The sequence below is a fragment of the Gorilla gorilla genome, chromosome 10 (assembly GCF_029281585.2).
Source record: "Gorilla gorilla gorilla isolate KB3781 chromosome 10, NHGRI_mGorGor1-v2.1_pri, whole genome shotgun sequence".
Classification (NCBI taxonomy): Eukaryota; Metazoa; Chordata; class Mammalia; order Primates; family Hominidae; genus Gorilla; species Gorilla gorilla.
In genome coordinates this window covers 75,293,548-75,319,406 of record NC_073234.2, presented here as the reverse complement: position 1 = coordinate 75,319,406, position 25,859 = coordinate 75,293,548, and the positions used below count along the sequence as shown (strand labels likewise).

Below are 25,859 nucleotides of genomic sequence, written 5' to 3'. Positions count from 1 at the left end.
CCATTTTACATTCTTACCACCAGCAGGTAAACATGCTGTTTCCTTTGCGTCCTTGTCAACACTTGGCATAGTTGGTCTTTTTTAGACATTTGTCGTGTTTTATTGTGGGTTTTTAAAATTTTTATTTTTTTAATTTTAAAGACAGGGTCTTGCTCTGTTGCCGAGGCTGGAGTACAGTAGTACAGTCATAGTTCCCAAGTAGCTAGGACCACAGGCATGTGCCACCATGCCCGGCTGTTTTTTAAAATATTTTATTTTGTAGAGATGAGGTCTTGCTATGTTGCCCAGGCTGGTCTTGAACTCCTGGCCTCAAGCAGTCCTCCCACCTTGGCCTCCGGGTGTTGAGATCACAGGCATGAGCCATGTGTCCAGCCATCATTGTGGTTTTAATTTGCATTTCCTTAACAACTAGTGATGTAAAGAATCTTTTTATATGTTTTTTGTGCTATCTTTGTATCTTCTTTGGTGAAGTGTCCTAGACTTTTGCTGGTGTTTTTATTGGGTTGTTTTCTTATTGTTAAATTTTGAGAATTCTTATATATTTTGAATACAAGTGTTTCATCAAATATATGCTTTGCAAAGAATTTCTCCCAGTTTGTGTCTCATCGTTTTATTTTAACAGTGACTTTTGAAAAGCAGAAGGTTTTAATTTTGATGAGGGTCAACTTATAAATTTGTTTTTTATAGATTGGGCTTTTGGTGTGGTATTTAAGAAATCTTTGCCTAGCCTAAGGTCATAAAGATTTTCTCCTATGTTTTCTTCTAGAAGTTTTATGTTTTAGATTTAGATCTGTGATGCATTTTGTGTTTCTTACATGGTGTGAGTTATGGATGAAAGTTAATTTTCTGCATATGGAAATCCAGTTGTTCCAACACTGTTGAAATGACTATTCTTCCTCCATTGAATTGCCTTTGCACCCTTGTCAAAAATCAGTTGTCTGTTACATCCTTTTTTATTGTATCAGTTGATATACACATGGTATTACACAGTATTGATACTGTATCACAGATGGATGACCAACTACATGAAAAGCAGCTATCTCCAAGCCAGTACTTGATAATGTGTTTTTGTCACGTTTAATCACATTTCTAGTTTCCTTACAATAGCCTTTGTGGAAGGCTTTCCTACTCAGACATCCCTTCTCCCTCTTTTCCTTTCTCTTTTTGTTATTTGCTCTCTGTTATAATAATAAAGTCTGGTGATGAGGGTACATACATACCTTACCTCTTTTAACTAATCTCAAATACACTTTTTTTAAAATGTTTCCTATTGATAATTATATTACTTTTCTTTGAAAACCTCCCAACCTAGATCATTCACTTAATTTTAATTTTTCTATTCTTGATTATGTGTTTCTTCCCCTATTGTATTCTACTAAGTAACGGCATGATTGGAAAGAGTACCCACTTAAGTTAAAGCCTGGCTACACAGGTGTAGCCTTGAAGAAGTTGCGAGCTTTATCGAGCCTCAAGTTTATAATATCTAAATGGGGCCACTGATTCTTCACTCTGGGTTGTTTTGAAATAAAGGAGATGTTTATGTATGTCCACATACAGAAACAAATGGATATGAAGTACTTCAGTGGAGAGTTAGTGCCTTCCCCTTACCCAACTCCATGAACTCTGAATAATCATTTTGTTTGAACTGGGAGGCAGGACAGGCCTCTGCTCTCTGGGGAGGACAGGCACTGACCCCTCTGCAGTCTATCCAGGCAAGTAGCTCTGAAGAGAACTGGAGAACTGGAGAACAGACCTTGTCTGTTCAAGTCATGTAAAGATGGAAGAAGAGCTCCTCACCATGCACACCCTGGAGCCCACTGTCTTCAGGGCCCTTCTCTATCAGTAATCCATCCTCTCTCCCGAATTCAGTCTCGCCTTTCCTTGACTTCTTGCCTTGGGCCTGGAAACAATATGTCAAGTCCATTGACCCTGGTGCTGCTTCTAGCTGTCTCCTTTCTCAGCCAGCTTCTTACAGGGGTTGTCTGTGCTTATTGCTTCTACTACTTCACCTGCCAACTCACTTCCCAGCCAGGTACCATTTCTTAGAAACATTTCATGCCACAGGCATCCATATCTTAATTGCCTAAACCAGTGGAAACTTTTCAGCCCTAATATAACTGAAGTTGTTTGCAGCATGTTTACACACTGTTGGGCTATCTCCCTCCATCTTGAAACGTTGCTTCCTTGGCATCACTCTTTCTTTGTTCTTTATTATTTATTTATTTATTTCTTTTTTTGAGACAGAGTCTTGCTCTGTCGCCCAGGCTGGAGTGCAGTGGCACGATCTCGGCTCACTGCAGCCTCCGCCTCCTGGGCTCAACCAATTCTCCTGCCTCAGCCTCCCGAGTAGCTGGGATTACAGGCGTGTGCCACCACACCCGGCTAATTTTTGTATTTTTAGTAGAGATGGGGGTTTTACCATGTTGGCCAGGCTGGTCTCAAACTCCTGACCTCAGGTAATCCGCCCGCCTCAGCCTCCCAAAGTGCTGGGATTACAGGCATGAGCCACCGCACCGAGCCTGTTTGTTCATCCTTTTAGTTGTTCATTCAAAGCCAAACTGCACACCCCTCCATGAATGAGGATATAGCAGAGAGTAAAACACACAAAGCTCCTGTTTGCATGGAGAGCACACTGTACTAGGGGTAGAGAGATAATAAATGAACAAATATTTTCACCTTATTTATTTGATGATAAATGCTTTAGAGAAAAAAATAAGGTGGGGGGATTGAAAATGCTAGGGGTGGGAGTAGAGGTGTTATTTGATATTGGATGGATAGGAAGCCCTTGCTAATGTAAGCACATTTGAGTAGAGACCTTAATGAAATGAAGGAGCCAGCTCTCTGGCTGCCTGCAGGAAGAACGCTCCAGATAGAGGGCACAGTGCAGAGGCCCTGGAGCCAGTGCTCACATGTGTGCCCATATCCCAGCCACCACGCGGGTAAGGCTGGAGGGAGCAAAGGGCTGGAGATGAGGCAGAGGAGGTAGTGGGGGTCCCTATACCTCAGACCTTATTGGCTGTGACAAGGATCTTGGTTTTGACTCTGAGTGAGAAGACAGTTGAGTCTTGAATAGAGGAATGAGTAAACTGGACTGCAGCCTGGGTAGCAGGCAGGAGCACAGACTCCGGAGCTGGCTACTGCGGTAAAAACCCAACTGTCTACGTGCTGGCTGTAGGACCATGGATTAGTTCCATAACTTCTCTGTGCCTTATCGGTAAAATGGAGATAGTAATGATACCTGTCTCATAGTGTCGTAAGGATTAGATGAGTTAATATTTGTGAAGAACAGAGCATGGCAGATAGTATTATAAAAGTGTTTGTTAAATAGAATTAGTAAAATTGAAAAGGCTCACTCTGCTGTTATATGGAAAGTGTTTGCCAAGGGGAAGTAAGGCTAGAAGTAGAAAGACCAGTTAGGAGATAATTACAACAATCTGTGCAAGGGATGGCTTAGATGAGGTGCTGATGGTGGAGGTGGGGAAGTAAGGAGAAGGGTCACATCCTGGCTATATTTTGGAGGGGTGGCTGGAGGATTGGATCTGCTTTTCTTTCCGTCCTGGAACTTTCCAAGTTTTCTTTGCTGCCTTGTCCGCTCCCTCTTGAACAGGGGTTCTCCAGTGGGGTGGTGCCATTCGGAATATGTGGGTGCATGTTTTGGTTGTTGCAGACTGGAGAGATGGGTATTTATGGTATTTAGTGGCCAGGGGCTGGGCCAGGGGTACTCAGCATCCTATCTGGTGAAGACTTGTTCCTCGAAGTGTGCCAGTGGCATCCTGGATGAGAAATGCTGCTTTAGACCTTTATTTCCCCTGACCCCCACTCACTTCCCGTCTCTGCTCGCTCACCTGCCTCAAGATTTCTTAACCTATAGTCCCTGTGTGGGCAGCAGGGAAGCCTACGAGCTCCCTGATATTTTTTCTCAAAATGTTCCTGTGCTTTTAAACTCTCTTTCTTCCTGTACCACCCCACTTTTTTTTTTTTTTTTTTTTTTTTTTGGTGAGAGGTTGCAGAATTTTTAATCAAGTTCTGAAGGGAGTTCACATCCTAAGAATGTAAGAATTTCTGTTATGAGTGATCTCACCTGTCCCCCACCTTCATTGTTTTTACCCCAACCTTTATGGTGCTGAATGTCCGGATCTGTGCTCCTGCAATGCTCTGTGCCCTGATTTCTGGGCCCCTGCCCACTGAACTATGTGTCAGTTTCTCGGGATCAGTGTGTCACCTAACTTCCTCCTTGATTTCCTGCCGGAATTTGTGGGACCATCATCCATCTTACTCTTAATGTTGTCTTTCCTGTGCCACCTCGCCTTGAGTAATTCATCTAGTTCTGATTTTACCTCCTGGACAGCTGAGGAAATTTTCTCCATCTTCCATCATTCACTACCCTAATTTATCATCTCTCATTTAGATTGTTTCCTCTTACCTGGTCTCCCTGCCTGAAACCCATCCTCCATGTTGCCGGATGAGCTCTTGGATACAGAAATCTCACTGTGTCACTGACCTGCTAAAAGCCCAACCCTCAGTGCCCACAGGATTGAGTTCAAACTCTGTTATGATACACAGGACCTCGGACATCTGGCTCTGGTCTCACACCCTGGGCTGGTCAGATGGCTGTCTTGCCTTACTGCTTGTCTGCTTTCCCATCCCTTGACTGTTCTCAGACACTGGGCACCAGGTGCCAACAGGACTACATTAATAAGACTTCCCATGCATTGATGCTGAAACATCTGAACATGTGTTTGATGACATGAAGAAATGGTTCATCCTCTTTTTTTGCCTGCCAGAACACTTGACGGCACTAAAACCAGCCTGGCTGTCCCTTTCTCCTGAAGGAGGATCTCACTCCCTTAGGAGGTGATCGTGCCTTCCTTCTATATCATATGCATACATAGTTCTTATTCCTTTGCTGTAATTTTAGAAGCCCTCTACTTTAAACAACTAAGCTTCTGAGAGGCTCTTCTTAAGCTCGTTTCTTCACGAGTTTCAAGTGACTAAGAGGTCTTTAAGCTTGTAGCCCTCGATGCAGTTCAAGGAATGCAAGTTGGTTCTTTGAAGCATTATAACTGATTATGTCCTTGCTGCTGGATGTTCTAGGGTTATCTTTTTCTAAAATGGAGCAGCTTTGTCTGCATTAAAAATCTCTGGAAATACATGGCTTCTTAATGATTTTTGTGGGGCTCTGGGGAGCCCCTCAGTAGCCCTTGATCTCCAAGTTCACTCCTTACCTCTTGAATTGTAAGGAGCCTTGGTTATGCACAGCCTTTCTGTTGTGGAACAATTTTTTGGCCTCCTGAACTAACATTGGGCCAAGTTCCCACCTTTGGCACTGATCATCCTGTTTCATATTCAGAATGGAAAAACTTCTGATGATCTCTCTTCTGTGTTCTGGTCGGTCATTAATGCTTGTACTTCATCCTTTGCCCTCCAGGAGTCTTCCTAGTTTTCATTTCATATGGAAAAAAAAAAAAGAAAAGAAGAAGAAAAATATTTTTTCACCACTCTCAACTGTTTCCAATGAGCTTTCTTTTTGTTTCTGTTATGATGTGTGTCTCTTTTTATTAGCACTTAAAAAATGTACTGGGCTTTTGCATTGGCAGATGCAATGGCATTAGTAATGTTTGTAAAACACTTCAAAATGTATTGTAGATACAGCAGACACATTCATCCACAGACTAACAAACATGAAGGTAACCACCCAGGAGAAGTTTTCAGAGTTTGGCTCTGGAACTGGTTATTTGTTGCCATCTGAGCACTTGTGATTTCAATCACGAGAGTGAGAAGTCCAGATTGGTTTAGTATTGCTTTCCCTGCTAGACTTTGGGTCTCCTGGAAAGCAGGATCCATATTTAATTATCCACTGACTGTAAGCTCTTTAATGGCAGGCACTTATCTGACTCTTACTGATTCCCACTGGATCCTTGGGCCCAGCACAGCTAGTCATTGAGTGAATTTATACCCTAAAGCAGGACCATGCCAAACTGCCGGTAGACACTAAGTGTGAAGACCAAACGAATAATTTGAAATATAACTGACTTAATCATTCATATTACATGGATGACTTAGGTGATACTGAAATCTAGATTAATAGGAGTGGAAGTTTTACTTGGCTTCTGAAAACACTTCAACAAATAGTAAGTACTGACCATATTCAGGAGACTGACATAAGGTTATGAGGAAGAATGAAGTGGTCTTTGATTTGGGAAGTTTATTATCAACCATTGAGGATACAGTAAGTACATAAATATTATATAAGCTATAATATGTAATATTATAAATATATAAAGCTGAGTAAGAGGAGAGAGTGGCTAAAAAACTAAAAGAGTATGGGCATTTACTCCAGCAGTATTTATAATAATAAACATTAGAAACATCTAATGGTTGATATCAGGGCACTGGTTAAGTAAATTATGGTACAGGCTCCAGATGGACTGTTATACAGCCATTAAAAGTATTTATGAAGAATTTACAGTACTTTGGGTAAATCCTTTACTTTTTTATAAGGTTAAAATGACAGAATACAAAATTATACACAGAAGGTGATAAGAATTTTTATATTTTTTTAAAACAGTAATACCTAAAGGAAAAAACACCAGAATGAAGACATACCAAAATATTAACATTGTTTTTTGACTTTAAGTATGTTATGTCTGTGTGTACATGTATATGCACATGCATATGCAGTTTATTGGATTTTCATACACTGAACAAATCCATGCATCAAGTGCACAGATTGAGAATACAGCATTATCAGCATCTCCATAGGCCCTGTGTTCCTCACTTCTAATGGCATCTCATAGTTCTGACTGTTTTTTTTCCTTGTATAAATGAAATCATACAGCATGTACTCTTTGGTGTCTTGGTTTCTGGCACCCAAGGCTGTGTGATTCATTCATATTGTGTATAACTGTAGCTTGTTCATTCTTTTTGTTTTTTATGGATGACTTTTTTTTTTTTTTTGAGACAGGGTCTCACTCTGTTGCCCAGGCTGGAGTGCATTGGCAAGATCATAGCCCACTGCATGCTTGAACTCCTGGGTTCAAGTGATCCTCCCTCCTCAGTCTCCCCAGAATAAGCAAATATTCTGTAATCATAAAAAGATGGCTTTTTTTTTTTTTTTTTTTAGAAGCAAAGGCTAGTTTATTTGTTAAAATGCTTGGGTAGGTTCATTTGGCCAGTTTGGCTAGACTGTGGGACATATGAAGGGGAATTGAGAAGATAAATTGGCACTGTACTGAAACAGATGTGGTGCATGCAGTGTGAACTGAGGGTTAGGATAACCAGGTTCTGTTTGTCACTTAGTAGTCATGGGACCATGGACACATCATTTAATCCCTTTGATCCTCAGTTTGCTCATCATCCATCCGTCAGCTGGATGTGATGGTATCTTCCTTATAAACTGACCATGAGGCTTAACTTGATATACTGAGTTTGTGAGACAGACTGCCAGACAGTGAGGTCCTTCATTTAAAAATTAGAGAGGGAGCCTACTATGGTCTGAATGTTTGTGTCTCCCTCAAGTCCATATGTTGACATCCTAACCTCCAAGGTGATGGCATTTGGAGGTGGGGCCTTTGGAAGGTGATTAGCTCGTGGAGGTGGAGCTTTCATGAATGGGATTAGTGCCCTTATAAAAGAGAACTATCTGTTCCCTTCTACCATGTGAGGACACAGTGAGAAGGTGCCATCCATGAACCAAAAAGTGAGCCTTTGCCAGACACCTGATCTGCTGGTGCCGTAATCATGGACTTTCCAGTCTCCAGAACTGTGAGAAATACAAGTTTCTGTTATTGGTAAGCTACCCAGTTTATAGTATTTTGTTAAAGCAGCCCAAATGGAGTAAGAACCCATGTCCGGCTGCTGTAAATTTCTCTATGAAGTGAGGGATGAGAGAAGGGTGTTATTAGGAAGTGAAAACAGATGGCTTTGAGGTTGCAGTTTGAGCAAAACAGAGAAGTTTGGGGCAAGTGGTGGCTAAGGTCTCAGTGAGCTCGGTGGTCCAGGGAGAAAGCAGTGGGGCTCAGCAGTGTTGAGGCCCCCACTGAGGTTGGAGCAATGTAAATGGAGTGTAATTTTTTCCCCTAGAAGATTTATTATTGTTTTATTTTGGCTAATATTAAACTGATTTTTCCTGATCATACAAGTGGAGGAGGTGAAAGAAAGAAGAGGGAGAGAGGTGGAAAGCTCAGCCAACACGCGAGAAGTGCCACAGCTAATCTGCAAAGAGAATGGAGATTCTGTTTAAAGGAAACCTCTGATTTTAAATGTGAGCAATGTGGAAGTTCACAGTGAATTGGAACATGTTTTTCCAAAGGTATTTATCCTACAAGGGATGGCTAGGTTTTTTGTTTAGTCCAAGAGAGTCTACAAAACAGACAGGGACTTTTACTAAAATACTTTTTTTTTTTTTTTTTTTTTTTTTTTTTTTAGCCATAGCACTATACTAGCAGACACAGAGCAATACTCTAAGCCCAAGTTAGTTCTAAAGCAATCCCAGCATTTCCTAATGTAGAATCTGAATAAGTAGAAATCTTAATTTTCCTCAATACAGCTTTAACTATTTTAGATTTTTCAAATTGAACAGGGCTTGATGTACCAGCTTGCAAACCTATACATTGATGGTAGTATTGTTTCTATGGGAATATTGCTCAGGTAGGTGAAAACTGTTGGGGCTGCACTCTGAGTTTGTCTGCCTCTTCCAGACATATTGACCAGTGAACACTCAACCCTGAATGCAGCGTGGGTTGGGTAGCTATTGGTAGATAATTGATGTCGGTAGATTGGGTGGTGCCTTTATTTATCAGTGATTCATTCATTCAGTATCTGCGGAGTGTTTGCAAGCTGGCTATGCAAAAACAATAAGAACCAATCTTATCTTTGAGACACTTTGTTAAAAGAGGGGCCTTTAAACAAATAATTTGTGAAGTGTGATAATGGATAAAATAGAGATGTGGGTTCCCAGGGTGGGGTTGGGAGTGAGTGCTTCTGGAAAGATCTTCCTAAGTCCACCTGAGGAAATCAGGGAATGTTAAAGAGGAAAGTTCAGTTTGAGCTAAGACTTGAGGATGAAAGGCATTTTTCTGGGAGGACACTCCATACAAACAGGACAACAGGTCCAAAGGCACAGGATATAAGGGAGAATGTTGTCTGCTGGAGAACAAATAGTCTCCATTAAAGTTAGATATGCACAGTGGGCTGGGGGAGTGGCTGGAGCTGAGGTTAGGAATACTTACCCACCCCACCAGGGTAAAGGATGTTCATGCTATACTAGAGTTTGTTTAGCTTTCAGTTGGTAGCAAGCTTGGTTATGAGAAGCAGCTTTTCCGGTCTTTGTCCTGAATTAAGATTTTGACATATTCAGATTTTAGATTAGAGAATGTTGGGATTGCTTTAGAATAACCTGGGTTCAGCATACTGCTCAGTGTCTTCCAGTGTAGTGTATTGAGATTGCTGTGTTTATATTCACTCTACAAAGATTTATGTGAATTAAGTCAAAGGAACAATACTTGTAGTGGTTGATGTTACAAAGATAAGAAATGGCCTCTGCCTTTTAAAAAGCTTGCAGTCTAGCAAAGCAAAAGTTGAACTTTAAGAAGACTTATTTTAGAAATAGATATAAATGCAAAGGAAAGAGGAGAAACAGAGAAAGCTATTTAGAAGGTAGTACACACTGATCAAGGACCAAAAGACCAGAAGAAATAATACCTGGGGACAGTGGCATAAAGGTGGATGAGAGGTGATGGGGTGCCCTAGGGAGAGGCCACCACAGCCAGAAAACTGTGGTGGTGGCTGACCCTGGAGCATGGATGTGCACAGTACCTTTGGGAAGCAGCACAGTGTCTAGACTCACTCAGCATGGGATGAGACTAGACAGAAATGGGGCCCATAATGTGATTGGGACCAGGTGTAGAGGGTCTTACATGCCGCACCCAGAAATTTTGGACCTTATTCCAAGCCAGTAGGCTTTTATGAACAGGTCTCCTGGTCTCCTCTCCTCACCCAGGCTGCCAGTGAGGCAGGAGAATAGGGTCTGGCGGCAGGAAACCTAAGGCTGTTTCATGCCAACTTCCTAGAACTAAATTGAAAGGAAAACCCATCACATCGACTTCCTAGAACTAAATTAAAAGGAAAACCCATCACACCGACTTCCTAGGACTAAATTGAAAGGAAAACCCATCACACCGACTTCCTAGAACTAAACTGAAAGGAAAACTGTAACCCTCCGCCTAAGTAACAAGAGGACTAGAGGCTACTCCCTTTGACCTTTTCTGTCTGGAGGATGGGAAATTGGCTGTCTGCAACAAATATTGAGTGCAGGTGGAGTCTTCATTTGCAACTTTGTAACTTCATTCCAGCCTCAGAATGGTTGCTGTCCACACCAGCGGAGTCTTGGTTTGCACAGAAGTATAACTTTGTAACTTCACCCTAGCCTCTGATTGGTTGCTTTTTCTTTTGCGTGTGACATTTGTAACTTCACTTCAGCCTCTGGTTGGCTGCTTTCTGCAACCAATCAGACTGATTGTGGGCTACCACTTCGGTTACGTGAGGTGAGCCTGAAGTGGCCAATGAGAAACTTCTAGCGGGTATTTGGACCCAAGAAGATTCTGTATCTGGGCCATTGAGCTGCTGCTTGGGTCTGCTCCCACACTGTGGAGTGTACTTTCGTTTTCAGTAAATCCCTGCCTTCGTTCTTTTGTGCTTTATTCTTTCTTTGCTTTGCTGGTCGTTTTGTCCAGTTCTTTTTTCAAAATGCCAAGAACCTGGACAACTTGCAGTCACGACCCTCTACCGGTGACATGACTTTCTCCAGCCTCTCTTCCCCCTGCTGCGTTAAGAACAAGCCCAGTGTGTTACTCCCAAAGCCTAACACCACATGCTTGGGACCTCCTGGTTTTGCACGAAAGTTGTGAATTTAGCCTATAATTCTAAGACGTTTCCCTGTTCCACAGTTTATCCCCTCATTGTTGGTTCTCCTCACCTTAGATTTTTACAGAGCACAATTTAGTCTTTCAGCCACTTTTGTATCCATTATCTAATTTGATTATTAACAGTCATTGGAAATAATCAGGTCTGGCAATTTATAGGTAGGAAAATTAAGCTCAGAAAGCCTAAGCGAATAGCTGCAGATGAGATTAGCAACATTGTCATTATAACCCTGTTTGTTTCAGGCTTCCTTCCATTAAGTCATTACACCACAGCCTTCCACCTGACTGATTCTGACTTATTACCAGTGAATGCACGCCAGCCACGTCGTTATGGCATCACTGAGAAGTTTGCATGGATTCATCCTTGTTCGGCTGTGACTTAAGTATTTTGAAATGGCTGAGATTATGGGCTATAACTGTGACCATTACACAGAGAGAAACTAACTGGCTTATATGGTAGTTTGCCCATAACCATCTTATTCATTTTTCTTCTATTTAAGGAACAACCCAACTTCCTACTAAGTCTCTTTCATTTATATGATTATTTTGATTTTTTTTTCTGGAAATAATCCAGATCATTGCAGTTCTTGTTCTTGACCTCATGTATTTAACAGGAAAATTGTTTTCCATTTTTCAGATATTCAGCAAGCTAACAGAGTTAAGTGTAACTAATTTAGTGAATTTAGTTGGCAATATGATTTGCCAACTTTAGTATACAAGTTAAAATATTTGTAAGGCAAAAAAAAAAAATAAGAATCTTGCTTTACAAGTATACTTTGATTTTGCGAACAGTTACCAAGTTGGCCTTTTAAAAATTACCATTGAGAACAACACGGTTGTGAGGCAGCTACAGTAAGGGCAAAGATAACTAGTTTTTATCATTAAGGACCACTGACACCAAACAGTCTGTGGAATTCCTAGTGACAGGTGGGATTGACACTGAGAGACACTTGGGAAGTCATTGTACCATCTTTCAAAAGAGCACTCACTGAAGAGTAGAAGTGGAAAATCATAGTTAGTGGTAAAATGGGGCATAGGGCTTGTGACACTCCTCTTTTCAAATCCTCAGTGGCTGCCTATTGCTGAGAGGGTCACTCCTTGGCCTGGCCCTTCTACCCGCTTGCTTATCTGTGCTGAGCGAATGCACTTTGATGGCGTTTTATTAATGACAGTGGGTTCAGTCCTGTCGTGGAAACAAAGATGAACTCTTCTAACACAATTTTTTAAAAAACCATACAGTACATTCTAGCTGAGTATGTAGAAGCTTCTGAGATTCTGATGCAGAAAGCCGATCTGGAACACTGTTTAATTCAGGTCAAATCAAGTTATTTTTAAGCGCCTAAATGACTAGGACTGGGCCTAAATATAACACCCTTATATATTCTGGAAGTGAGACTGGCCAGCTGCGTCTAAGAAGAGCACCTGCAGTGGCAGTCACAAACCTCCACATTCCCTCATTCCTATCTTTATTAATTTTTGATATTGTGTTAATTATATATGTACTACATATAAATATGTTAATAAGTATTGCTTATCTCATTTCCAGTCCAGAGTGTTTTAGATTTTAGACAGAAGCATGCACTTGTGCACCTTATAAGCAACAAAATAGTTTTCGCCAAACTAGGTTCTTAGAAGCAGGAGCAGTTTCTTATTAGAACTCTTTGGGACTCAGGGCTTTATTCAGCATGGGAGGCACTCATTAAATATATGCTAGTAAATAGATTGTATTCAAATGTGTACATGTAGGTTAATTTTTTTTTTTTAACCAGGGGCACGATGGGATCAGATCATTATAGGCTGGTCATTCTGGTGGCATTATTTATGAGGTGCCTATTTCCCTGTCTCTCCAGCAGCACTGGAAGCTGAGAGACCAGAAGGTAGCACAGTAATAAAAATGAGAGCATGAAAACCTTAATGAAAGGATTTCATTATGGTAATAGGGAAGAGAGGATGTTTCTTGCCCACTATTGGATGTTAGAATGGGTAGGATTTAATAGCTAATAGAATACCAGATCTGGAGAGACAGAAGTCACAGTACTTCATGCTAGTTAAGTGTAGCACATTTGAGTGAGTAGAAAAAGATACGGTAGTATGTTCACTTCTAGATGGATATTACCTAGAAGGCAGTAAGAAATAAAGATTAGAAGCTCAAAAAGAAGCTTGGGCTGGAGATAGCGATATAGCCCAATCATTCTTCCAATCACTTATTCGACATGATCAGTCCTAAGACAGACTGGACACGTTGGTAGTTGAAGACCAACTAGTAGATAAGCTTGTCCTGCACCAGGCAGTATAAAGAGAGAATCAAGCAGCAGGGAGCTCTAGCAGCTGGCCCCAGGCAAGAAGAGAAGCCGAGAGAGAGAAAATGAGGTCAGTGCCCTCCCTAGAAACAAAGGGGAAAAGAGCCTCAAGAACAAAGAGTTGGCCAGCAGTATCAAAGCTGAGATGGAAATCATGTAGATAAGGGCTGACTTTTGCAATGAGGAAATCATTGAGGATTTTCTGAAGAACAGTGAGGTTAGCACTGAGTTGAGGATTGTGAAGAATTGGAGAGTTAAAAAAAAAAAGATAATTTATAATCTATATTTGAGTGTGATGTGCTAGGTCCCAAGCACTTTACATGTATTAACTCATTTAAATCTCACAATAACCCCATGAAAGTCTGTGCTTTTTTATTCCCCATTTTACTTCTGCAAAAACGGAGACAGAATAATTTGCCCAAACTCACATAGGTAAGAAGTGGGGCAGAGCTAGGATTCGAGGCCAAGGGCAGCTCCACCACTATTGGTTTTAACTAACATTCCATGCTGATGCTTCACTGTAGAGGAGAGAGGTTGAGTACCCGTGTTCCTGTTGGTGCTGTGTAAGTGTTGGGGAAACAGAGACAATACCCTTGAGCAATTTTTACTAGTGCAGTAGGGGAGCTGGATCAGCAGCACAGGGAGTGTTTCAGTTGCTGGAGCGGGTGAAGGATGTAGCAGGTAGGGAAGGCAGCTGCCAGCTTTTACTGTTGGAAGAGGAAGGGAGGCATCAGGAAAGGTTTCTTGGAAAGGGCGACCCTTAAATAGAGGTTCACAGTGACAAAATTCAGAGTGGTAGTTACGAAAATTTAGGCATGAGAAACTAGCTCCTATCCTTAAGGACTACTTCCTTCTGCTTTCATCAGGTTTTCTAAGTACCGACCTCCATGGTTAAAAACCAATTTAAGCAAATATACCTTGTCTTTAAGTCTCCAGTGGGTTTATCTTAACAGGGTACTTAACCCACAAACGAGAACTTTCTGTTGTTGTTCTTTGGCTAGGTGGGCCATTATACTGTAATACTCATAATTTGATTGTATATTTGCTTTAGAGTTGGGTAATATGACTCTTTCCATAATCTATTCTAAGATAAATGACATATATACAACAAAATGGTCATTATCTTTAATTTTAAAAAGAGATTAAAGAGTAAATGCAGTAACTGCTATGTTTTCTGCATGGGGTAGGAAAGACCCTTCCTCCGTAATCATTTCTGTGCCTTCACCAAACACTGGACTTCCAGAGACTGCGTCTTCCAAACAGGGTTTGATTTTTTTCGGGGATTGAGATTTTTGGGGATGATTTCCATTTTTTAAAAGCATCAAAACACTATGTTGGCCAAACAAAACACTTATGGAAGCTGGATTTGTGCTTTACAGTTGTATCAGTATCTTCCCGTTAGCTGGTGGGAGTGGGGTGGGGGTAGTACTAAGTTCTAAGTCCTATGAGACGGGATTTCAGCCAGCTATGAGCAGGTGAAGCCATAGAAGGGATGTGGATATCAGAAAGGCTGTTGAGAGAGTCATTGCAAGAATAATTTAAAAATCACTCTAATTAAAAAAAATTCATGGAATGAGATATTTCAATTCAGTGAATTGTTTTAGATAAGTTTCTTAAACACTTTCCTCTTAAGAAAAAGTATATCATCCTGTCTCCTTTAACAAAACATATTTTGGGGGATTGAGGGGCATTATTAGCATATTATCCTGAAACTATGGATGTTGTCCAGTAGAAAATAGGCAATGGGTGGGTACTTTTTATGGGCAGTATAAGGAGATACTGAGGCAGTTGCTTTATTAAAAGAGGGAAGTGTATGATCAGGGTGGGATGCGTCCTGGTTTGCTGGATTGGTCCTGGCTCACTCCTGTTGTTCTGGCATAATAACAGGACCTTTCATTCTGGATGATTGTTGTGTTGAACCCCTTTGACTCCACCAGGGATGGTACCAGGTTCCTGAGGCCAAAGAAGGGACCCAGAGCCAGGAAACGAGATGACGTGGGGTTTTATTGGGGGCCTATATCCGGGGAAGAGAGACTAGTGGCAGTGGGCTGGGCAGGAGAACCAGCCCCAAAAGCACGCAGTTTATATAGCATTTTCACTTAGTGTCCCCCTGCTCAACAGTCTCCATATGGTAACCTTCCCTCAACCCAAAACTAAGGGCCATGATCCTCTGTCTGGCCTGCATTCCACCAGACCTCAGAGGTTGTGCAGTTGGGGGGTTCTGATGTTCCTCGTAGACAAAGAACGAATCTCCTGGTTGGCAACTCCAGGATTCCCTAACTTGGAATATTCAGGTGCTTCTGCCATACAGGGTTATTCTCAGGGTATGCTTAAGTTATTGCTATCAGATGCATTTACCATGCACTGATAAATTGTATGGTCACCCTACATAATGTTAATATGATTTTTAGTTGCTGGTCCCTTTCTCATAGAGGCAGAATGAGACAGGTATGCTGAATGACCTTGCTGTTTCTTGTAAAATTAATCACCGAAGCAAAGGCTAAACCTTAGAATGACTCTCAGCCTTCCCTGAATGATCTTTACTGTTGCTGTCAGGGCTTTAACTTGTCAGCACTATCGAAAGCATGATTGATTATTTCTGTATTACAGCGTTCAAAGCCATCCTCCCTGTTAACTTTAACCTGCTCTTAGGTCTATATCAAATTTAATTTGTGGTGTGTGAGGGAGGCATAGCAATCCCTATTTCAAGGATATGTTTCTTAATAATCGTCCTTAAATGATACTGAAGTAGAGATAATATAACATGAATTTTTAAAAAGCACGTTTTCAGACAAACATTTTTGGGATATGAAATCAAAGGTACGGGGTACCACTTTGCAGGTGGATCCTTTTTTTTAAGAAACTTAAAGTGATTTATATGCTGAATGATAGTGTTCCACATCTTTTTCAACTTAGAATAAAATATAGAAGGCATGTTAATCAAGTTTGTGAATGAAAAAGTTTGAAGTTGTAAATAATATTTTTAAATGAGAGATTGAGAATTCTTTAATAGCTTAAAACAATGACTGAAATATAGACTAAGTTGAATAGGTCAGAATATGAATTTCTGCATTTAGATTATAAATAGTAGTTATGCAAGTGCAGGAATAAGGAAACAACATAGTTCATATGAAAAAGACATAATGGTTTTAGTTGAACAGAAGCTCAGTATAATGGCTGTTTAGAATGTCAGTGTACTTTGGTTTCTGATGGCATGTGAGACTAGATACTCTGAATTACTCCTCTAGTAAAAATGAATATAAATAAAAATGCTGGATAAATTATGTAAGATATATCCCTAAATGGCAAGAAAACATGAAAATAAAAGACCAAACATTGGCCTGAAAGTGAAAGCAAGAAATCAGAGAGATAAGGGGAACACCTGGTTAGAGAGCACTTGCTGAGTCCAGTTGAGCTTGAATTTTCTTGGTCCCTTGTTGCACTGGAGACAAGAGACAAAGCCCAGAGCCTGCTTTGGGGAAAAAAGTTTAGTAGACAATGTCTCCACATAGAGCTGGGACCCCAAAAGACTACTTTCATAGTGTATTGTAGAACTAGAAATATAACTTCCTTTGACCACCTCCCAGTCCACAGAAAATCTCAGAAAAACTGCCTAATATTTTATAACCAATAATAATCAGCATTCATGGAGGTTTTCAGTTCTAATTTAGACCTATAGGTGGTCCAAAGAAAAGGCAAATTATATAGTTGTGGAGTGGTTCCACCATAGTAGCACAAGGCAGAAGCTAGTGCAGGTGCTTTTTGGAGGAATCTTTCTTCAGGGCAAGCCTTGAAGAGTTTATAAAGTTTTAAGAAATTTTAATGACAGTCAGGAATCACAAAACAAAGTAAACATGGCATCATCAATAGAACCAGCCAAAATAGTAGATAACAGAATTAGGTGTGTAATAATCTCAGATATTATAGTTGTCAGAATGTAAAATAACTTTTAAAGAAATGGAAAGGTTAAAAATGTGAGTAAATTGCAAGTGAATATAAAAATGACAAAAAAAATTGAAAAAAACTAAATAGTTCTTTGAGAAATAAACATATAATTGGAATTTAAAAATCAGCAAATAGGTTTAATGGCAAACTAGACATAGCCAGAGCAAGAATTAAGCAACTGGAAGACAGTTCTGAGCTTTTTGACTGTGACCCACAGAAAGAAATTCACTTACTGGCACATGTGTATGCATATGATACATGTGTATGATTTAAGCCAGAGTATCTAGAAACTGATCTTATCAGTTCTCTACTAAAGGTAATGTTCTCTACTATTGGCTTTTTTCATTTATTCTTTTTCATTAAAAATGTTGGGACCAACTCAGGAAATTTTATAAACTGCAATGGGTTACGACCATAGTTTCGAAGGAAACTGATTTTAATAAAATTGAATATGTGTATACCCTGCAACCCAGCACATGTCCAGCATAGTTCAGAGCACTTTGTGTGGTACCAAAAAAAGAAAAAAACAAAAAAACTGGAGAAAAAACATGGATTGTAGAAAGCATAAGGCATTTTTTATCTGTACAGTGGATTACCATAGGACAGGGGTGATACTAAAAATAGTGAACAACCAGTACAGTGTAGACACCATGCAGTCAGTGTGGCTGCTGCCCATAAACAGCGAGCCTCAGCCCATACCCATGTGTGCCAGCCTGTTGACAGCCCTTTCTATACCTTTGAAAATGAATGAACTACCAGTTCGTGCATCAACAACAGAAAAACAAGTTCTAAAAGATTTTATGTAGTATGATTCCATTCATATGAGCTTCAGAAATTTGGACAAAACTGAAGTAGTATATTGTTTAAGGATACAAGCATGTATTTATTTATTTATTTCTGGAGATAGGGTCTGGCCCAGTCACCAAGGCTGGAGTGCAGTCGCATGATTATAGCTCACTCACCCTCTAACTCCTGGACTCGAGCAATCCTCCTGCCTCAGCCTCCTCAGTAGCTGGGACTACAGATGTGCACTGCTACACCTAGCTTTTTTTTTTTTTTTTTTTTTTTTTTAGTTCTTTTGTAGAGATGGGGTCTTGTTATGTTGCCCAGACTGACCTCAAACCCCTGGGCTCAAGCCATCCTCCTGCTTCAGCCTTCCAAAGTGGTGGGATTACAGGTGTGAGATGGAGTTCTGCTCTGTCACCCAGGCTGCAGTATAGTGGCACGATCTCGGCTCACTGCAACCTCTTCCTCCCCGGTTCAAGCAATTCTCTGGCCTCAGCCTCCTGAGTAGCTGGTACTACAGGCGCACACCACTATGCCCAGTTAATTTTTGTATTTTTAGTAGATACGGGGTTTCACCATGTTGGCCAGGATGGTCTCAATCTCTTGACCTCATGATCTGCCAACCTTGGCCTCCCAAAGTGTTGGGACTACAGGCGTGAGCCACTGCGCCCAGCCTAAACTATTTTTTAAAAGGCAAGGGTACACACAAAATTAAGGAGAATTGTTGTTACCTTTTAGTGAAGGACAAGAGGTTGGATTAAGAAGGGTCAGAAAAGGAGCTTCGAGGTAACTTTTTCTTCTTAAAATTGTGAGTGCATGAATGTTTCCTTTTGTTTATACCTTACTCATTTTATGAGTACTCTTTTGCCTGTTCAACATTTAGTAAAATTAATTTTAAAAAGTCAAGGCAGGATTAACACAGGCAATAAATCATTTATGCTGATCAGACCATTTTTGGAAAGTTGTTTTTAGTTTTGTGTGCCAAATTTTATGGACATTAACAAACTGAAATGTGTCCAGAGGAAAGCATCCAGGGTGATATAAACCACCACCCTGGTCTTGAGCCTTTCATTTTTCAGATGCAGATTCACACGCATTCTCACTATTGGTGGTTTTGACTTCCCTGGATCGGCCTGCTAGTGCTTAATGCAAACCTTTTGTTAACTCCCAGGGTATTGCACTTTTTGCCGCACCAATCAGAAATGAGTTCCAAGAAGTTCCACAAATGTTCTGTAGTGTGATGGTTTGCTAAAGGTTTTTTTGTGTGTGTGTGTGAGGGAGGCATCTAATGCTGTAACTATAGACCCTATGGCATGTTGTTACTGTATTATACCAAATTATAGCTCAAACAAGGGATCTTTCATTGCTGAGATCAGACAAACCCTCTGCTGTCCACAGCTCCTGAAGGCATCACTAGATTCAGGTAGTATCTACCGAAGGGACATACATAAGGATAATTTAGTTTGGTGCCTTTCAGATACTATCCTGTGGTTTTCTGTCTGTGGCAGTGCAGGGATCCAGTTCGTCTGGCCAGGGCCTTAGCTCTGTGTAAACAAGGAGGGGTAGGCAGATGGCAGCATTTGTCTGGATAATAATTACTTGAGGTAAATGAGTAAATCAGCAATTATCAAGGATCTGCAATGTGGCAAGTGTCGTTAGGTGTTTTCTCATAAAAATATTCCACTTCATAGGGAAGGAAGTGGTCTTATTCCCATCTTACAGATGTGGAATTTAGGGAGGGGTCGCCAAAATTAATATTTCGGGGAGAGAAAAAGGGGAGGAGAGCATGCTTTCAGCAGTGCAGTGCTAGGGCTGTGGAGTCCTGGCTAAAGGCAGTGTGTGGTGTGGTTAGGAGCACAGATTGCAGCAGACAGGGCTGGAGTCATATGCGGACTGTCATTTACTAGCAGGGACACCTGGGACATATGTTCTTTAACTACCTGTGCCTCTTGTATCATCAGAAAACAAGGAAAACCCCTATTTCATGAGATTGTTAAGATAATTAAATGAATTAACATACATAAAGTACTTTGAACAGTGGCTTGGCCCACAGGGCTATAAAAGTGAAGTGTTTGGTGAAGTTTTTTTCTATGCTGGCTTGTAGCAAGTGATTCTCTTGGTCTCTGTGACCCTGTAGCAGAGTCTGTCCTCAGTCTTAAAGGGGTGAGATTTTTATATCCAGTCGAGCTTCCCAGCATCCCAAGTTGGGTTCAGATGTACCCAGAGGATAGGCGTGGCCTTGATTTACATTCATTAGATCTTCTTCGTCCAGGATCCTGCACTTCACAGGGCTATAGAAACCTGCCAGTGACAATTTTTAAAAGACACACCAAGTGTACTTATTCCCAAGAACTTGCTCTGCAGATGAGGAAACCGAAGCTCAGGGAGGTTATGACTGTCCCAAGTTCACATGACAGCAGAGCTAATATTAGAATGTTTGCTGTTATCTGTGTTACCTCTAGAATGTACAGAGGAGAAGGGCAGTTTTCTCTTTGAAGCCTTAATTTCATACAAGGTGGATGACCTCACATATCTTGGTCCACTGGACTATCAGGACTTGTAGGTTCTCTGTGCCCTTTTGAGGCCTATGATGTGCAGGCTGCTCCCAGCTTTCAAGCCCCACAAGAGCAGCTTACTTCTTCTTAGAGCACCTCTTTCAGCTGCTCCTCTTAACCCAGTTTCCCTCTAAATTGTGTAGGGACTAGACATTCATTGACTCCTTCCATGTGTTTCTTGTAGTCTCACCTATTCTTTCCAGTGGCCAATGGCTTTTCATAACCCTGACAAGGCTCATAGTTACTTACTGCTGCCTCTCTCTTCTTTTGCTGCCTCTTCTCTTTGCTTTAATTTCCTTTCGTTATCCACTTCTCCCTTCTTATGGATTCGTACACACTGTCACTTGTGTATTACTACCATTTTTTTTTGTAACTTGCGGCAGGATTGAACTACCGTTTTTTTTGTTGTTGTTGTTGTTGTTGTTTGTTTTTTGTTTTTTGCAACGGAGTTTCGCTCGTTGCCCAGGCTGGAGTGCAATGGCGCAATCTCAGCTCACTGCAACCTCGCCTCCCGGGTTCAAGCGATTCTCATGCCTCAGCCTCCCGAGTAGCTAGGATTATAGGCATGTGCCACCATGCCCAGCTAATTTTGTATTTTTAGTAGAGACAGGGTTTCTCCATGATTGGTCAGGCTGGTCTCGAACTCCCAACCTCAGGTGATCCGCCTGCCTCGGCCTCCCAAAGTGCTGGGATTACAGGCATGAGCTACCGCGCCTGGCCCAGGATTGAACTCTTGACATTTGGAGCCGTTGCTAGGCAGTGAGTGTTCATGACATGAACTGACCAAAATCCACAGTACATCTTGTGAGCTATGCAGTCATGCCTCTTAGATTTTTTTGACTAGCCTGGAGCCAAATTGAACATTATTAACACAGCATTACAGCCAATATAAGCTTTCATCAAGGAGAGTATACCAAAATTGAGCCAAAAACTGGGATGCTGTAATTCCATACTAAGGCAGGAAATGATAAGGTTTCAGAAACAGGTAAAGTATAATCTGTACAAGTGCCCGGTTTAAGTGGTGTTTAAACCTAAGGATAATTTTTTCTTCAACTTGAAGTGGCTTTATTGTTTATGCTTTTCTTTGAACTGAAATAAGGACAATATTCAGAATTAACATACATTATGCAACAGCTCAATTTAGGAAATTAAATAGTTGTTTAAAACATACTTGAACATGCCAACACATTGTATTCATTTTCTATCCAACAGTAGAATATTATTCACTTTCTATATTTTTTGCCTTTTAAAATATATGCCAAAAATTTCTACCAGCTCTTGTTTTAAAAAGAGAATGAAGGTCATTGTTGCTTGAAATTAATTTTTGGTTTTTTATTATTTATTTATTTTTTTGAAATGGAATCTCACTCTGTCACCTAGGCTGGAGTGCAGTGGCGCAATCTCGGCTCACTGCAACCTCTGCCTCCCTGGTTCAAGCGATTCTCCTGCCTCAGCCTCTTGAGTAGCTGGGACTACAGGCATGCACTACCATGCCCGGCCAATTTTTTTTTTTTTTTTTTTTTTTTGTACTTTTAGTAGAGACAAGGTTTCACCATGCTGGCCAGGCTGGTCTCAAACTCCTGACCTCGTGATCTTCCTGCCTCGGTCTCCCAAAGTGCTGGGATTACAGGTGTGAGCCACCGCGCCTGGTCAAAATTAATGTTATTTTTTTAAAAATGAATTCCTTCCTAGCATTTGAGCTTGCTTTTTTAGTAGGCTCTTTTTAAAATAAGTTTTTTTGAGACCATAAAGGGAACACAATGGGAAAAAGTATAAAACATCCATGCAGACAGCCTTCAACTCAAAACTGTCAGGTCTTTAAAAGCAATCTTGGAACTTTTCTTTTTGTCTGGTAGCAGTCCTATTATTGAACAGATGGTTAATTCACACAATAAGCTGGATAATCAAATCCGATGAGCTAAGATGGGGTTAACTAGAGCAATCTGTAGTATTTAGAAAAATTTCCAGGGTGATTGGGGAATGGTGACTGCAGTCATTATTTGGGATTCGTTTCTGTTAGTACAAAAATAGAACTTAAAGTCACAATTTAATAAAAAAAAAATTTCTTTCATTTAGAAAATAGCCCTCTCCCTCATGACTAAACAATCATTTGTAGGGGAGAAGAAGAGAGATTTGTATCAGCCACCTGCACTGCCAGTTCAGGAAATAGTATGTGAAATTCCTGCTTTATCAGGAACCCCTCCTAGCCTTCCTCTGGTTCTCATTTATTGAGTTTGCCAGATCCTGTGCTAGGTGGTGGGACCATAAAGAAGAAATGGGATGGGATTCCATGGTATGGTAGGGAAATGGGTCTAAACAAGTAACAAAACAGTGTGGAAACCTCCCGAGAATTCCTATAGTATGTTTAGAGAAACTGTCTCCTGGAGGATGGTTCACAACATCTGTTTAATTACCTTTGTAATTTTCTTCATTTAACTTAAAAACTAGTTAGCTTTTTGAATTTTTCTTGATTTTAGAAAGCATCTCTGAGGGGTATGCCTATCTTGTCGGAATTCTGCAAACTCACTGTGCCTCCAACAGAGCCTTGTACTTACCAAGCAGTAGTAAAGATAGATTTACAATGTCTCCTTTGCAGAGTGATTCTACTTGTCTGTTCTTCAGGTTTCTTTCCCTCCCAACATTTCTGCCTGTCAGAATGTTTTCTCTTAAAACTAAGGCCCAACCATATGTTTTCTCATAATCACTGGGTCACACCCACAGCCATACTGTTCTTTTCTGGGGGCTTCCTTGATGTAAACCTTTAGTATGTCCTGATTTCACATTTTGTGATGTGTGTTCTATAGTGAAACACAGTTTCTACTACTAATGTGGTTTATATTTGTCTTTTAATCTATAGGCATTTAACAGTGTCTTTCTTCTTGCCCCCCACCCCCTCTTTCTTTCTGATTCAAATTGGAATGATAGAAGACACCTAAATAATATGATGAATACTTATCAAAACTCCGAAGTTGGTTTTCTGAAAAAAGCTCTCTGTTGTGTGAAATATTGAAGTGTTATCCAGGAGAAGAAGACTTTATTCAAATAGTCATCTTATAGCTTGTCTACTAAAGTTGATGAAATTCATTTTCCAAACTGGTTTAAACAAAAATGATTACTTAGCTATTTAAAAAACAATTGATCATATCACTTTCTTGTCTTATCCCTTCTCCTCTGCCACTCTTCTGATTTCTTGCATAACATTTAATAACAAATCATAAGACTAACAAGGATGCATTTCAATTCCTTATGGTTTATGGATCAGTTTATTAGGTCAAGGGTGTGGTGGGGCATGGGGGTGGAGGAATTACGGTAGAGAGTATGAACATTTGCTAAGAGCAGCATGGGATAGGTGAATTTACCCAGTATGGGAGTCTGGCAGAAGTTTTAAAATCAAGTACATCTGAGTTCAAATCAGGGCTCCACCGTTTACTAGTCACCTGAACCCGGGAAGGTACTAAATCTGAAATCTTAGTTTCTTCATGTGCAAAATGGAGACTGTAGGATTGACCTTGACAAGGTTGTGAACAGTGTCTGAACCGGGCAGAGTGGTACCTGGGACTTATTTGTTGAGTGCCTATTATTACTTTTTAAAGCCAGGAAATGCATCCTGATCAAGTCACCTAATCTTAACCTCAACTTTGTATGACCTGTATAATGGGAATATTGATCAATTAATGTGAAAAAGTAAAAAAAATTACAGCCATATGTAAGCATAAGGGGTTTATTTCATGAAGGCTTCCTGGATATCCACCAGCCATTAGTGATTTCTCTTGTATGAACTCTGCTGTAGCTTTTTTCCAAGTCTCTTTGGTGTTTATCAAGCATTTATTTGCTACTATTGTTACTAGGCGTTAGTTACATTTCACAAATACTGTAGTTAGTGGAATGAAACCCATATCTTCATCATTGTAATCCCTGTGGTATTTTAAATATGATAAGAGCTTGGTAAAGGTTTATTACATAAATAATTAATTTTGGTATTACCATTTTTCTCTGCTTTGCAAACTAATATAGCTTAATAGCATCATAATGGATTTATTTCCATAGAATATCTACCTTATTGTTTCTGTGATCATCTTATTAGCATTTCATATGGACTGTGTAAAACCTAAGATACCTTCCTTACTAACATTGTGTATTGCTTTTAGCAAAACTGAATTATATTTGGAGATGTAAGTCTTTGTATTTTGATGACAAGGTGAAAAAACCACCTTGAATGTTCCCACTCTTTTATTAGACAACAAAAATTTAGGAGTAGTTTAGAATTCTGTAGTATTTATAGTTTATTTTGTGGATACACAGGGATATCACTTATGAAAATGTGCTACCATAGTTTATTTGTAGTTGAATATTTAGAATTTCAAATGGGTTTTCTCTTTTCAAAAAAAGAAATGTGCTTAAAAAAATACACACACACACACACACACAGAGAAAACATTTTGGGGTTCTTGGAGTCACAGAGTAGAGAGTAGCTGGTTTCCTCCAAAACTTTTAGACTTTTTATCTGATCTATAATACTTAAATAACCAGAGCAATAAACTCTTCTCATTTTTACAGTAATAGAAATGTCAATATTGTCCATTGATTATCTGTCCTGGTGGGCCTAGTTTGGAGGAAGGGAACACACCCAACAATTAATCAGCTGTCATTAAAAGAAATATACAAGGAAATGAAGGGTTTGCATTCTTCTGTTGTTTAAAAAAAAAAGGTAGAGCCTCTTGGAAACTGGAATTTATTTTGCTCTTGAGTTATTCTTGAGCATTCTATTTTGCTTTTGTTCAGTGTTTAGAAATTGCAATAACCTGATATTGTGTTAACATCAATAACTTCTATTTGCATTGCTATAAACTATTTAATTTAAATAAATTACTTATTACTGCATAACAAGTTGCCCCATGCCTACAGATGTAACTTTTCTTTTTTTTCTTGAACTCTCACCTAGTTTCTTTGGATCAGGGATCCAGGAATGGCTTGGGTGAATGGTTTTGATTCTGGATCTTTAATAAGGTTGCAACCTAGGTGACAGTCCATTTTGTACGTAGTCTACATGAAGGTTTGACTGGGGCTGGAAAATCTACTTCCAAGGTGGTTCACTCACATGCCTCACAAATTTGCGCTGGTTGTTAGCAGAAGGCCTCAGCTCCTCACCATGTGGACCTCTCCATAGGGCTGCTTGAATGTCTGGCTTATATCAGGACAAGTGATCAGAGAGAGCAAGATGGAAACTACCATGTCTTTATGACATCATTCCACAATATCCTATTGGCTGTACAGGTTACTTCTGTTCATTGTAGGAGAAGAATACACAAGGGTGTGAAAACCATTGGGGGCCATTGTGGAGGCCAGCTACC

General features: G+C 40.2%; 1 protein-coding gene and 1 long non-coding RNA gene across 2 annotated transcripts in view; one reads left to right on the top strand and one right to left on the bottom strand.

The window, feature by feature from the left end:
- RASSF8 (Ras association domain family member 8) overlaps window positions 1-25,859 on the top strand; it is a 115,070-nt gene that overhangs the window by 7,893 nt on the left and 81,318 nt on the right. The gene's annotated exons all lie outside the window — the stretch shown is intronic.
- LOC129525851 (uncharacterized) lies at window positions 2,727-25,721 on the bottom strand. Its single transcript, XR_008670373.1, has 3 exons — window positions 25,447-25,721; window positions 4,424-5,436; window positions 2,727-3,773 (listed from the first exon to the last, which is right to left on the bottom strand). It is a non-coding gene; the product is annotated as an uncharacterized lncRNA (long non-coding RNA).